Source organism: Mustela putorius, unplaced genomic scaffold (assembly GCF_011764305.1).
Source record: "Mustela putorius furo isolate JIRA1106 unplaced genomic scaffold, ASM1176430v1.1 tig00003853_pilon_pilon_pilon, whole genome shotgun sequence".
NCBI lineage: Eukaryota > Metazoa > Chordata > Mammalia > Carnivora > Mustelidae > Mustela > Mustela putorius.
Genome location: NW_025422005.1, coordinates 74068097 through 74083932, shown reverse-complemented (window position 1 = coordinate 74083932; position 15836 = coordinate 74068097). Strand labels below are relative to the sequence as shown.

At 37.6% G+C, this 15836-nt stretch overlaps 1 long non-coding RNA gene across 1 annotated transcript in view; it reads left to right on the top strand.

The window, feature by feature from the left end:
- Nucleotides 1-15250, top strand: part of LOC101676097 — a 121707-nt gene extending 106457 nt beyond the window's left edge. The window contains exons 4-5 of the long non-coding RNA XR_001179431.2: nt 11696-12295; nt 14043-15250. This is a non-coding gene — a long non-coding RNA (uncharacterized LOC101676097). The remainder of the gene's footprint in view (nt 1-11695; nt 12296-14042) is intronic.
- Nucleotides 15251-15836: the final 586 nt, after the last annotated feature.

Genomic DNA, 15836 nt, shown 5'->3' with positions numbered 1-15836 from the left:
AAAAGATAAAATGCTTCCCTCTCTATTGCTGAATTAGCTGATGAAAGAGAAGGAAGACTGACCGACAGCAGCCGGCTTCCTATGGGGAATATATTAAATACCCCCATAATGAGAATGTTAGTTCCAGGAACAAAGAGTTAGTTCATTTAAGTGATTATTACTTTGTCGTCTTACTTGTTTTTTTTTTTCTTTTTGCTTCCACAGTTATTTTTTTGTATTTTTCTTTGAGCCACTGTTTCCGTCCTAACCAACTATTTACAATTTCTTTCAAGTGAGATCAAATGGGATTGCACTTCCTGTTTCGTGGGGGTTGGCTCTGCCATTGAAAATTATGAGTGCCAAGCAGAGAGAATCGGGTAACTAAAGGGAGATTTCTCCCTTTAGAAGGAAAAGCTGCATTTTAGTTGAAAAGGAAAGACAATGCAGCTGTTTTGAGTAGCTTACATCTTTAGAAATGCTAATGAATGTGATTGAATTTCACTGAAAGTGGGGCTGAACAGTTCAAGTCAAAAAGAAAAAGGAGTTTTGAGGAACTAGTTTCATTTAGAGACAAAGATCTTATTTACAGTAACTTTCTCCTAAGATCTCCATTTGCAGTGCTCCTAATTTAAAAATACAGAGCCAAAGCGAAAATGTTCACCTAAGCTTTTGGCTCTTATCAGTTTTCTCTGAATGTCTTTTTTGGAAAAAGCATTGTTCTCCAGTAATAATAGGTTCAGGAAATTGTAGCAAAATCAGATTTTGCTAGCCCTTCCTCATTTAATTGAATAGGGCTTGTGAAATGAAGAAACAAGGCAGACAGGCAAAAGGGGACACTTGCCCCCAGTGAAGAGCTGGTGGTAATGCTAGAGGGAACCTTGAGAGCAGTGGAGCTGTGTAATTACCTAGGATTACAGTCGTGATTCTCCATTATACATGGACTTCTAAGGGTAACAGTTGATCTATCCATCTAGGCAACAAGCTCTCCATTTTGTAGGGATTTGGAGGGAAGTCTCAGATATTGTTAAATAATAATTCAGCTGAGTAAATTTGAAGATCTAATTGGCTTTATTCAGCCATTCATGAGTTGGGCAACATCCCGTCTAGCAAGTGGAAAGGAGCTCCACCAAGCTGTAGAAAAGGAAAGGATTTTAAAAACAGAAAGGAGCTGGGAAAAGGAAACAGTTAGCAAAGAGCGCATTGTTTTCAGCAAGGTCGCTTCGTAAGGTTCCATTCCTGAGGAATGGAAGGGGTGTACTGGGCAGATTATCTCACTAGCGTTGACCAGGTAATTCTATGTTGACGTGATAAAGGTTGCTTACCTTGGGGATTGAAACTGCAGTTACGGTGGGTATTCCATCTTGGTTTCTGGACGTGGGGTTTAGCACAAGGACTCCATTTTGGGCTTGCTGTCTCCTTGTTAACAAATATCTACAAATGGTAAGCTTAGGGTGTTGTGTATTATTAGGCTTCCTACAGAGAATATGCTCGTGGCTGGGTAGTAATGAAGCATCCGAAATCAAAGAGGGTGAGAAAGATGGAAAGTAGGAGACTCTGTAGAAATTTCTGATCTTAACTCAGACCCATGTTCCTGACCTCTGGCCCATGTTTCTCTTTCAATCATGCTTTCTTTGTCTTTTTCTCCTTCTTTTCCATTACCCGAATTAGTTCAGAGTCAGTAAAATAAAATGTCGAAATAAGGAATTTGGAGGGATTGTTTGTATCTGTCTGCCTCTATCATCGTCAGGAGTTTTGCCTGTCTTTTGTGTTTTGACACTGATGGAACCCTGATACAACAGTGACTGGCCCTCAGTAAATGTTTTGAAGGATGGCAGAAGAAATCTTGCTGGTAACTGGCTATTTCTTTTCTTTTCTTTTTAAAGATTTTATTTATTTATTTATTTGACAGAGAGAGAGCACAAGTAGGCAGAGAGGCAAGCAGAGAGAGAGGAGGAAGCAGGCTCCCTGCTGAGCAGAGAGCCTGATGCGGGACTCAATCCCAGGACCCTGAGATCATGACCTGAGCCGAAGGCAGCAGCTTAACCCACTGAGCCACCCAGGCACCCAGTAACTGGCTATTTCATCTTTATGCTACCATTAGGATCTGGTTGGAGTATTATAGGTAGGGACACCTGGTTTCAAGCAGGATGACATGGCCTCCTTGGGCTTAAACATGATAAGAGCTCAGTAAATACTGAAGGAAAAAAGGAAGAATGGGAGGAAGGTTAGAATCAGCTCTAGGCAGGCTGACACCAATCTACTTGTTTAGGTTATAACTAAAATACCGTTGATGAACATGCTGTTATATCCTCCACATTAGGTATGTAAAATACTCCCTGCAGTCTGGACAAGTGCATTTCTTAAAAATAAGGATAGCTTTGCTTTATTGGCTTTGAATGGTAGGGCTGCAACTGTCTCTTTGACAGTACAAGCGTTTTGGCTTTCGGTAGCACTGTGGTGTTATATATAGTTGTGTTAAAAGATGAGAATATTGATGAAGATCCTTAGAAGAATGCCTTTGGGTAGGTAGAAATTTTAAATGGAAATATTTGTCTATATTATGCTGAAACTTAATCCGAGTAAATTTAAACTTAAATCTACATGTAATGAGATCTTACATTTTAGATTTCCTGCCTCAGAGAAGTGGTTTCCCTTGGACCAAAGAAACTTTTGTATTTTTTTTGTCCATTCATTCATTCACTGAGCAAACACAAGAGAGTCTACTCAGCATAAAACACATTGTGATAGTCCAGAGGGGAGAAGGAATGCATCCAGAATGATTTTCACTATCTTTTCAAAATGCACTCCATCTTAAAACCCCAGAAGTCTCTTAGACCCTATGCTATGATCAGGCCTAGTTATTCTCATTGACAACTCTGATGGTGGAATTGAGAACATGTGCTCTAAAGAACATGTTGAGGTCTAGTTGAGTGAATTTGGAGTTGGAATGTTATAGATACCAGAAGAGTTTTGAAGAACAGATTTAGAGTTCTAGATGCCCTTTACCAAATGAAGACACTGGAGAGGTAAATAGGGTACAGATCAGTGGAAAAAGTAGGCACCTGAGTTGGGGGCTGCCTGGGTGACTCAGTTGGTTAAGTGTCTGCCTTTGGCTCTGGTCATGATCCTGGGGTCCTGGGATTGAGCCCTGCATCGGGCTCCTTGCTCAGTGGGGAGCCTGCTTCTTCTCCTCCCCACTCATACTCTTCCTCACTATCTCTGTCTCTCTCGCTCTCAAATAAATAAATAAAATCTTAAAAAACAAAACCAAAAACAAATAGGCACCCGGGAAACAAATAGATCTAGGCACTGGTTGCCTGTGTCTCTGTGTGCATCTGGCTGGAAAGGTCTACTAGGCAAAGGGGCATGATCAACTGGAAGCATATGGGCAATTCAGCAAACTTGCCAGCCAGTGGGGCAGACAAGAAGAGAGGAATTTCAGAATAACTAGAGTGGGGTGGGCAGGGCAGGGCATCTATGAGACAACTGCCTTGGTTAGGGTCTGGGATGGGTCTTCTCTTTTTCAAGAGCAAACTTACAAGGATAAATGATGAAGAATTTAAAGTGAGCTTCTCATCCAGTGCAGGAGGACAAAATACAAAGCTACCAATGCATTGCAAGAATCTTACTGGTGTGTTAAAATTTTTTTGACTTTCATTCCTGCTTACAGTAACTTATTCATATCTACTTTTTGAACAGATTGATTAAATAGAAAGGTGAAGAGAGGATTGAAAACAACCAGGAATGTTGCACTAAAAGAGTTTTGGAGAAAGAAACCCCTGTTTCCAGAAATAAATGTTATTTAGCCCTATAGCCTGTTGAAGTTAGGCATGAAAAACAGCCAACTTCTCTTTGTTTCTGGTGATGATATTAGGGGCCACTGTACTATGTAAAGGTAAAATTTAGCAGTTAGAAATGTTGCATTGAGGATCCCAGAAGAGATTATGGCATCCCATCTCTAGTTGCCTTTAAGGATACAACTCTTGCCTTAGGTATTGTTTTTCCCAGAACATAGAAGCACACACCTACTGTCATGTAGGCATTCTTTACAGCCCTGTGATTTTTGTGAATCAAACTTGTTGGGAAACCACATCAGAAGCCAGAGATAACTGAGCTTGAGTAACAATGTGAGAGAAAGGCAGGGTCAAGAGCCCTGACATTAGAATCTGACAGTAGGGTCTAAGGGTCTGTTTGATGGGCCTACTGTGATGCTAGTGACCACACAGGCACACTCACCTGCATGAGGTTGTGGTGTGACAACAGCTCATTGGCCAGAAAGCAAACAAGAGTATGTTTACATAACAACTACATCTACATTTGATCTTTATGTCCAGAACAGTCAAGGGAAACGCATTGGCATTTGCCTCTGTCCTTAGATAGGAGCAGGTCCTGCTTATCCTCTATAAGCCAAACCTTACAGTTCTCCCTAGTTTTGTTGTATTCAGCTGCTTTTGGAAAGCTAATTTGGTGTTTGGAGCTGCTGCCAACCTTTTTTCAATATAAATTAAAAGTCACAAGGCTTTGCCACTTCTCTGCATGTGTTAAAGAGTTGCAAAAAGCCATTCTGAGTTCACTTTCCTCAAAGAGTCCTTTTTATTATTCACATCGAAGCTGTCAATTCAAAAAGGCTTGTTATAAATGAATTAATTTATGGCAAGATTGTTGATTGACAGGAAAAAGTTTGTTATGTATGGATTTGACATCACAACCATGCATAGCCAATTTTCCCACTAACAGCTTCTTTATGGAAGAATTCTTCCAGCCACATTGCATAAACAGCTGTTGGAAACACCTTTGCATCGATCATTTGTAATAGTTTATTAAAGTGGTACCTGGCAACATGTCTATATAGTTAAAGGCTTGCTCATTACCAAACCCCATTTTTCAGGAGTTTATTACTCAAGCTTTTCAAATCATATCAGACTCAAATCTCACATGTGAACACTCACTCTAGACATTGTTTCTTTTGTTAGTGAAGGTTCTAAAGCAGTGGCCTCACTTCCTACGAAGTGGCATGGACTGTGATTGATTCTGCTTCAGATTTTTGAAAAAAGGTGGTCTTTTCATAATCTTTTTTTTTTTTCTGAAAATGAGTTTTTGAATGCTTATATCTTTTCTTCTCTAGAAAGAAATTTTTATTAAAAAAGAGAGATGTCCTAGGAGATGACCCTTATTATAATAAGGATGCCTTTATGATTTTTTAGTTTATACTTTCTGGACCGTATTTGGAAGCTTCTCTTGATCATTTAGATGCTTGCTACTTCCCTCTGCTGTTCTTCTTTCCTTGCAAAACTAAATCCTCCTTAACTGGCTTTGCCTTTGTCTTTGTCTTGGAATTGAAGGACAGCACTCCTTCCTTAGAGGTTGTACTGAATAGCAGGTAGGAAGATGGGCATATTATTGAGATGACAGCTCTTTTTCACATGCCACATGAGTTCAGGCAAGGTATTTTGCCTACGCAATTCCTGTTTCTGTTTCCTCATCTGAAAAATAGGAACAATAACAGTACCAAGTTTTTAGTTTTGTCTTAAGGTCTGCAGAAGCTACTATGTGTAAAGAGCTTAACATGTTTGGCACATAGGGAGAGATTAATAACTGATGGCTGCTTCCCTACAGATGTAGAGCGAGGTAGAATGAGTGGCTGATGCTAATTCTCCTGCATTCTTGGAATGCCTTGTAGCCATCTTCTGGGGTCAGGACACATTTTCTTACAAATATTGATATCCCTGATCTCCTTCATAGGATATTGGCAGCTCCTTTTGGCAGTTTCAGTGGCAGTGATGCCTCCTGCCCCAAACCTGGTATACACTGGAGATTCCTCACGGGGGGTAGAGGAGGAAGGTGCATAATGAACTGTGATACTCCATTAGCCTGGATAAGCCCCAGAGCATACAAAGAGCTAAAGGAGCCAGCTGGCTCCCCAGTAAGCCCTGGTTCTGCCAAGACCCACTGATTGCTGACGAGGAAGTGAAGAGGAAGCCGTGGTGCTGGGAGAAATGAGAAGGGCATTTCCCCCCAAGACGAGAAAGTTATTGGCTTATCCAGATTGTGAGGATGGAATGAGCTAATGAATGCTTTAAAATCCACTGAGGAAGCTTTTATTAAAATCCATTGTATTAGTTTGTCATTTTTTCATCTCTTGGGTATGGGCCTTTGCTACCCATGGTAGAGGCAAACTTTCTTGGTGATGCTTTTGCAGACTTCCTGAACTGGTTTCCAGATCACACTCATACAATGCATGCAAAGCACTGTGATAGGCTTCCTCCAAAATGATCAGGCTTTCACAGCTGGATCCCTAAAAAAAAGAAAGAAAGAAAGAATGAAAGAATGAATGAAAGAAAAAAGAAGCTGATACCACAAATGTTGCTGGTGAAAAAAAATCATATAGAGTTTATTTATCTTCTTTCCTTTTTTTTTTTTTAAGTTTATTAAGAATGAAAATACCTCTGCAGCTTGGCTTTACTTGTTATTTTCCCAGATATTTAAAAGAAGATATTCATAGGCAAAAAAAATGTAACTTTTTCTAGCCAAAATGCAGCATTTTTCCTTCTGTCCTCACAAAAGTGTTGCTATGTATGTCAGTTATAGAGAATACATCACCCTCTTTTCCTCAGAAAATGCTCCTTTTGCTGCTGGTGAAAATAAAAAAATCCCCCTACTAGGCATACAAATTCTCATGGGAATGTGGTTTTGTTCCCGAAAAATATTACAAAGTAGAAATTGAAAATGTCGTGACATATTTTCAAAATATCAAAATTGCTCAGGTGAAGAGGTAGGCAGTTTTTGGAGTTACTATGAAAACCATATGTGGTATTGTAATGTCCAAAATCATGACTTTGAATACTCCTGCTTTAGTGCATGCACCTGAGAATTTTTTTTTCCCTTATTTTATTTTCAAGAGAATCAAATTTCAAACAAATAGAACTAATCAAACCAGACATTTCTCATCCATTGATTCAGTATAGGCAGTAAAAACAGCTGAGGGATCTTATTGAGAACTACCAGTAATTCATGAGCTCTGCTATCTTGATAGTATTTGGTGATCTCCTCACCTATGATTCATTCACTACAGTGACAAAAGGCAGGAAAATCAATGTGCTTTGACTTAATTCTAAAAAGCACTCAGGAAATGCTAAATTTTTTGAGAAGACTAAATTTTTGAGGTGGAGGAGATTGGCATTTTTTGAAGACAGAAGTGTACCCCTTTGATTCTAGCAATACCACCATCTTTTGAATCCCACTTGGACAGGTTGGGAGGAAAATCATGGCTAATCAGGATATTCATCAATTTCATCCTTTTACCTTGGTTGATGATCCAATGTTTAAGCAATTGCTGATGGAATCTCCCAGTAAGAGGTCATCTCAAAGTTTTCTGCTGAATGAAATCAATGCATTTGTGATTTTGGGGGGGCACATTCCATTTTCATGACTATTTGAGGATATCCCAAAAGGCAGCACAGGGAGGTATTTGGACCAGGAATGATTGACAGTGTCTGTAAGTACTTATTATGTCAAGGCTTCAGCTCGTCGATTGATGGGAAATGATGTATAATAAATTAGAATGATCACACATCATTTCCCATCGATTGAAATGCCAAATCCTTGACGGAGTAATGAGTTATGGCCAATACCACTCACTGTCTTAGGGGGGAGATTGATTGCATATCCTTTCATCGATGTGATCAAACAACTAAGAAATCCTAAGTACACATCTAGCTCCCCAATTTTACCATCGTTCCAGTGCAGAGCATGACGTTAGTGTTGCCTCAGTGAACATTGCACAATGCCATGTGGGCATTGGAGCAAGGGTATTCTTCATCATCTGATGCAGTGAGAGCCTCATTCCCTGCAGAAATACAGATGCATCCTAAGTGCAGAGACACTCAATGAAGCACCATTAGCCTCCCTAGCTACAACAGATCAAAATAGGAAGGCTCCCAGGTCTCTCCATAAAAGCAAAAAGGAGGAAGTTCCCAGTAAACTCAATGGAATGAATGTTTAGTATGCTCATGTACCAGTGGGTGGGCGTTTTATCCTTTTTCTCTTGTGTCACTTATTCTCGGTTTAATACACTTTCCAAATCATTCTGGTGGGTGAGACCAATTCATGTTCCTCCCCAGTGAAAAAAGCAGTTCCTTCTCATCTCATAATTAAATACCAAAAATCACCAGCTGTGAAAAATTTTTGTTTATTTAGATAGCCAACCTGTCTGTTTTTTTCCAGTGGAGGCGGAAGAACTGGCACAATGCATGAAATTCACATTCTTTGCTCTTCCGTCAACATTCAATGACTATTTCAAAGGCTTTTTTTGGCTTGAAATGTCTTCCAAGGCATTTTAGAGCTAAAATAAATAAAGGCTCTTTTAAAACTTCATTAATTCAATAAATGTTTCTTGAGTAGTCACTATGTATAAGACATTGTGATAACCTTAAAAACATGTTATTGGGAACCAATCCAACATGAAACTTTTGTCTCAGTTAAGAAACTATAAAAAAAAACTTTCATGCTTGGAAAATATAAACTGTTCCCCCAGCTTTCTGTGTAACCTCAAGCATTGGATTTCTTTGTAGTTTGAAGGCCATAAGACAGAATGCCCTCTAAAGGTAAAAAATATTGTCTGTGTTGAGAGAGGCACTTTGTACTCAAATTTTGGTTATTTAGCTTTGTTCTAGAAGTTTACAAATGTTACTACTCTTCATGGTCTATCCAAAAAAACCTAAGGTATAAGAAATAGGGTGTGTATGTGTAAACAAACAAGTAAATAAATAAGTGAATAAATAAAGTGTGTAAAAAATATTGTCTGTCTTAACTGCTTTATATTAAAAGTATGCTTAACCTCTCCAGACCTTAGGCATTTAATGAATATTCTTGAATGAATAAATGAGTAAATGAATGAATGAGGTATTTGAGATTATAGGTCCTTTTCAAATCAGGTGTCTTAATCTATGTTTTCAAAAATCACTTTTATATTCACTTTTTATCCCTTGGTAGAATTAAAGTGGCCATTAGGATTATCTCCCATATGGTTACATTACATTTAGCTCTTCAAGGAGGATAGGAGTAGACAAGGAGAATAAGCAGATATAACTGATTCCTGTTATATGCTGGCACTCTCTAGGGTGTTCTTCTGATATTGTCTTACATACAACAGCCCTGTGAAATAGGTATCATTTTCAGTTTACAGATGTGAGGTCTGAAGAGGTTAAGGAACATTCTCAAATTTACACAAATAGTGAGCAGAATTGCTGAGAGTCCAACAAATTCAAGTTTATTGCTGACCTATTCTTGGGGAACCAGACTTCCAAATGAGTCTCAGGCAGGCAACCAGAACACAGAGTAGAATTATGGCTTCAGGATTCAGGTGAGAGACTCAAATAAGGCAGGGGGACATGGATAATGCAGGGTTCATTATCCCATGTCCATGCAATGGATGTACAGAAACCACAAATACATCTTGACTTATTCACTGAATGAAAAAAAACAGATGAGATTAATGAATACCCTATGAAACTTCTTAAGCTGTCAGGAAACGGAAGTACCATGAGCATAATACTTGACACTCAATACCACTTGCTCGTGTTAGAAAAGAATGATTGACTATTTACTTGATTCATAGTTTATTCTGTGGTTACTATAGATGAACAATGTATTCCCTGTTCTCAGCAGTCTGTAAACCAGTATTTATAGGATGGCAATGTAAGTACTGGTGGAGTAAATGCAAAGTGCTATGGGAGAGTAACACTTGGACCAAGTGAGATTGTGTTTGGACTGGGACAGGACTGGAGGGAGTAGGGAAGACCATGCGGATTAGCTTGGATTGAACATGCTATGAGAGAAAAGTGGGCAGGCTTCCTCTGAGAGGCAAGGGGGAAAGAATTCCAGGCAGAGGAAAAAGAATGTGCAAAGGCACCATGGCGTATTTAGTGAAGTATCTGGCATATTTAGGATACTGCAATATATATGCTAAAATTTATGTCAGTATTTATGACTTATTTTCTGGAAAAACAGGATTAGGTTGGGTCTATTGGGCAATGATAGGCCGACTTTAATATGACATGATAATATTTATACTCATGAGAGTTATTACACCTCCCCACACAACTGACTGAGTCACAGCTATTAATTGCCATAAAGAGAAACAGCTGAGATAATAGAATCATCTGGATCATAGTCATTAATTTATTAGTAATTTTTTAAAAGGGATTCCTTTAATAATATTTGTGTCAGGTTGTAAAGAGCACTAAGGTTTAAGAGTGGAGCCATTGCAATGAAGAAGAAAAAGGCCATTTCCATTGGCTGCCTTCTCTTATTCAAACAAGTGGAATGTTGTATTAAGATACTGTCCCATCAAGCACTTAGGTGGCACAGTTGATTAAGCATCTGTCTCTTGGTTTCTGCTCAGGTCATGATCTCAGGGCCATGAGTTAAGCCCCACATTGGCATCTATGCTCAGTGTGGAGTCTGCTTGGGATTCTCTCTACCTCTCCTTTTGCCCCTCCCTGAGGTGCTCATGCATATGCACGCATTCTCTCTCTCTCTCGCTCTCTCAAATAAATAAATAAATCTTTTTTAAAAAACCCACTATCTCATTAGAAAAGCACAATATAAGGTAATAGGAAAACACCCCAGTAAAGATGACTTGTACCAAAGCAGGTTGAGACCATTCCCGTGATATCAGGATTCACAATAGAGCATCGTGGGTAGCAGTTTACCATTATGAATTCACTAGCAGTCACATCCCAGATTCCATCCTCAGGAAATCTAACTCTGGCAGAATTTGAAACATAGTTTATACTTAATTAATTATACAAGCAATCTCTAACTTTGAGCAGAGTTGAATTCTAAATGTTTATTTAAATGTTATCAAAAACACATTTTCCTATGGAGGGAATGTCATGTGTGATGGTTGGGTTCAAAGGCTGTCTGTAAAGTCTTCTTGTGCACAGATCTGGAAACCAGCCGTGTAACCGTCATGGCAAGTCTTACTTCAACTACAGCTCTTACACCTAACATTGTTTACACAAGAATATGTATCTGAGCTCTGCTTCTGAATACTGGGAACCACTTTCTTCTGCAGTGCTATCTCTCCTTGCAAAGGTCCCTTCTTATTGTGTATCCATAGTTTATAAAGTCTTTTCCCTTCTAAAAAATAGAAGTTCATGAGATCATCCTCTTGCTACACATTTTATATTTAGGAAAGAAAAAGATAATAATCTTCTTGGGTTGTAGGAGCTGGTTCTTCCTCCACAGTTTATGTGAATGGGTTGTTTGTAATCCAGAGAAAAACTGTACTGTTATGATATTAATACATGGGGTCACAGTGATGTGTGTTCTATCATCTCTGCTCTTGGATTAGTCTTCTGTGTATTCATTCAATGTATTCTTAAAGGCAGAGATTGTAATATAACATTACAATTGTATAGTCATTTACAGTATACAAAGTACATTCACATTTTTTCATTTAATGCCAACAATAACCCCATAAATTAGGTGTTACTATCCCATAATGGTAACTGAAACTCAGTGGTGTGAAGTAATATACCCAAAGAGCCACTGCTGTTGGATGGCAGAGCTATGATTCAGATAGATCTTTTTAATCCTCATGTCCAGTGCTCTGTCTATGATATCAGACCAGCATAGCAAAATTTATATTGTCAAAAGACTAAAGGTTGAACACTCAAATCTAGTTAAACATTTGTACCACTCTTTCTTTTAGAAAATGGAGAATCCTCCTCAGCATTAACTTGGGGTTTCTCTGAAGTCCACCAATATTGAAACAATTGGATTTTCTGCCAAGAGACATTAAGGCTGATTTGACAAGAATGACGAGGCACTTTAAGAGTTGATTGACTGTTAGTACAAGGCTTTTAGAGCTTTCTAAAATTGCATCAACTGTAAGTGAAAGAAATGGAAGTATCTACTCAGAGCTTCAAAGGAAAGCCTGTGACATGAGGAACGAATGGTAGCATGGTCAAATATGAATACATCTATCCAGCATTTCTCGGATCCCTATAATATACAAATTCATTTGGTTTGTCCACAGTTTTCTATAGTCCTCATACTCAGCGACCCATTAAGATCTAAGCTAATCAATGTAAAAAAATCATTTTGTGTTTATTGAAGGCTTTTCAGAAGATCCATTCAGCTAAGACTCTTACTGAATGTGTTTTTGTATGTGTTTTCAACTCTATCTTGGAGCTTCCTATCTAAGGCCAACTTACCCTCCTGTCACCATATTGATAGAGTGAGGCAACAACAGAAACCAACTGAAAGCAAAATCTTTGAAGCTGGCAGCATCTATGCTGAAATCTTCAAGGTGAGTGGTAGAAACTTCCATTATGAATCTATAGTTCTTGAGGATCCATGGTGACAAGAATGATTTCAAAAATTTTGCAATTTTAAAGAAAAAAATATAGGGCAGATTTTTCTCTCCATGTTTGTTTCAAAGAACACATCAAACTTCAATGTGGATTAGTGTAACAGATTTTTCACTGCTCTCCTGTTAAAGGAAAACAAACACATTAACAAACATCTTTTATATATGGCATCCTTAATCTTATAAAATTCTGGCTTTTAAAATTTTTAAAATTATTTATTTGTTTATTTGTTTATAAAATAAATAAAAGATTTTTTTTTATGAAAGATTTTATTTATAAAATCTCAGAGAGAGACAGCGAGATAGGGAACACAAGCAGGAGGAATGGGAAAGGGAGAAGCAGGCTTCCTGCTGAGCTGGGAGCCCGATGGGGAGCTCGATTCCAGGATCCCAGGATCATGACCTGAGCTGAAGGTAGACATTTAATGACTGAGCCACCCAGGCACCCCTAAAATAAATTTTTTAAAGAAGAAGTTTGACTCTGTACTCTTCCTAGTCTTTGCATTTGCTTAATGATCATTTATGGTACAATTTTCTCTATCCCTTTTAGCAATGAAATCCCAAAAAGAATATGTTGTCTTCTAACTCTCACATTACTGCAATAAGATGAGGGCATTGACAAGCTTAGTGTTGGAAAAAACAACCAAGTTCAGGGTCAGGGAGAATAATCAAGTGGTCAACTGTTTAAATAGACCAACCTATAGATAAACCCACTTTGATTTCCAAGTTATATCACATTTATGATGCTAAGGCATTTGGTGATGTGAAAACAGATTTTTTTTTAACTGTCCTTACTGAGATAAGAGAAAATGCAGTGGATTCTTCAGGTGTAAATAACTAATTTTATATGAATAAGCCCACATTAATTAAGCAATTGTGACAGATGAAATCAGTGATGATGTTCTAGACTTTTCTAGATATTTTCCATCTTTAAGTAGATGGAGTTCACTAACCATCACCTGAGCAAGTCTAGAAGGCAATTATCAATGTTCAAACTTGAATAACTTAAAAAAGTAATTGTTTAAAGTTCTGATCTAACACTCATTTGAACTTCTCTCCTATGGCAGGGTGCAACTAGAGGGTAGAGCAGGCCTTCTCAAAGCTGTGCTATTGGCAATCTGGGGCCACACAATTCTTTTTCGGGGAGCTATCCTAGGCATTATAAGATGTTTAGCAGCATCTCTAGCTTCTACCCACTAGATGCCAGTAGCTCCTTCTCCCAAGCTGTGACAGTATCAAAAATTGCATTGCTAAATGTTTTCTGGATGGATGGGTGGGTGATGAGGAGGAAGGGTTGGGCAGAAAATTATGATTAAGAACCATTGGGGTGGAAGCATAGATTTCTAGGGTTCCACTCCTTTTTAGTTTATGTAGATATTAAATTTGAAGGTGAGTGAGCTTAATGACATGTCCTAAATCACACAACTGATTAGGAGCAGAGGTAGAACCCAAACCCAGATCTTATTGTTCCTGTAGTGTTCCCTTTGCAACATATTATTATTGAATATTGCTAATGGAAGGAATATTCCACTGACCATAGACACTTAAGTCATTGCCCAAGAATATCCTGAGACCATTGAGAAGATGGCCATCTGATCTAACTTGAGTCAGAGGGAACTTTTTTTTTATATGAGTGAAATAGCAATACTCAAAAAGCTCCATTTGCTGTTGTGATTCAATCTTGCAGATACTTTTGGTGATGATATCAAGTAACATCAACCTACTCAGGCAGTATGTATGAAGTTGTAACCCCAGTGAGATCAACCTGTGTGTGTCTCTTGCCTTTCACCACCTTATTTTAGATAGCTATTTGTTACAAGTGTCCTGACACTTTTTAATATTTTATAACTAAAGATAGACAAAATGTGCCTGGCAAGAACAATAACTAAAGACTGAGTCAACAACCCAGGACCACTCATTATGCCAGGAAATATGTGCTTACGCTGTGACAATGGCTGTCGTCTTGGATTGGCCCCATTAACCACCTCTGGACAATCAAGGCAATGATGGAAGCCATTCTCTTCCTCTAACAAGATATTGCCAAGAAAGTACACTGCTGCGCAACCAGCTGTTTGAGGAACTGAAGAGGATGAAAAGAGGGTGAAAACAGATGGGATATATTTTGCATTTCTACTTAGATATGAATATGTACATATGATATATTAGGGCATCTCTCCCACACATGTCCCTCTCTTCTTGGTACATTATGTTAACCATTTATCACTTTCGTATGTCAACTTTGTCCAAAAATTATATATGCTCTTTGTTTCTTAGATTTACTCCTTTCTTTACACCACTTTTTACTGAACTATTTGGTTAGAACTTGTGAAAACTTCTTATAGCTTATGCTGCATGGAAGGTACTTTGTGTAGAGGGAACATTTGTTTGAAACAAAGCTTAAAGTGTATTCTTTGCTAAGAATCATACTAGGCTTCAATATAGGGAGAAATACATAGTTGAAAGTGTTTAGATTGTCCTGGTGCCGTATTTTTAAAATCTCACATGTAAGAAACATATATACTTTTTTGTTGAATTGGAAAATATAGAAAGAAGAAAAATAAATCAATAAATACATAAATAATAAATAAGAAAATTAGCACTGTACATAGTCTCATCACCTGGAGATTATCTGTCTATATTCTTCCTCTATCCTTCTATCTCACACAGAAGTATATATTTATATACGTATGTATATATGCATGTGTATGTATGTACATATTTGGGATTATTTGGTAAACACTAGTTGCTACTTTTTCTGTATCATTACAACTATTTTTTCTTGTTCTTGATTATTTAAAAATATGTTCCAATTGTATGGGTTTACACTAATTTACTTAACTATTCTTTGTTTTCTTGTTATTAAACTTTGTTTCCAATTTTATTTGGGTATTGTAGTATGACAATAAAAACATATATAATACAAAACAAATTAATAATACAGTTGATTTTGTAACTTTATTCTTCCTAGTTTATTGTTCCTAGATGTCAAATGATGGGTCAAAGACCATAAACATTTATAGTGCTCTTAATATATATTGGCCACTAGACCTCTCAAAAGACTTGCCTGTTTAAATTTTCTCTAGAAAAGTATAAGGAGATTTTTAATTTAAACAAAAATGTAATTGCTCAGTCGAAGTTAACAGTAAAAAACTCAAGAATTTCTGTATCTGGATTTCTTCTCCGTTTTTGGCACTATAGATGTTTTCTTTAAAGTTAATGCCTTTAATGAGTAGAGATGGATCAAAATTTAAAAGAATTTTCCATGGGCTACCAAAGTGGTTTCCAATTTAAAAATAACAAAATCAGTAAAGATGTTTAAAATATTAAATATGAAAGGACATAGGAAATCATTTAGTTCAACTTTCTCTTTTATTCAAAATATAGTCATTTGTTAAACAACTATTATATGACCGCACTGTACTCTTAACTCTAGTTGGCAACACATGCAAAGTGCATAATTAACTGTGATACAATTCCATAA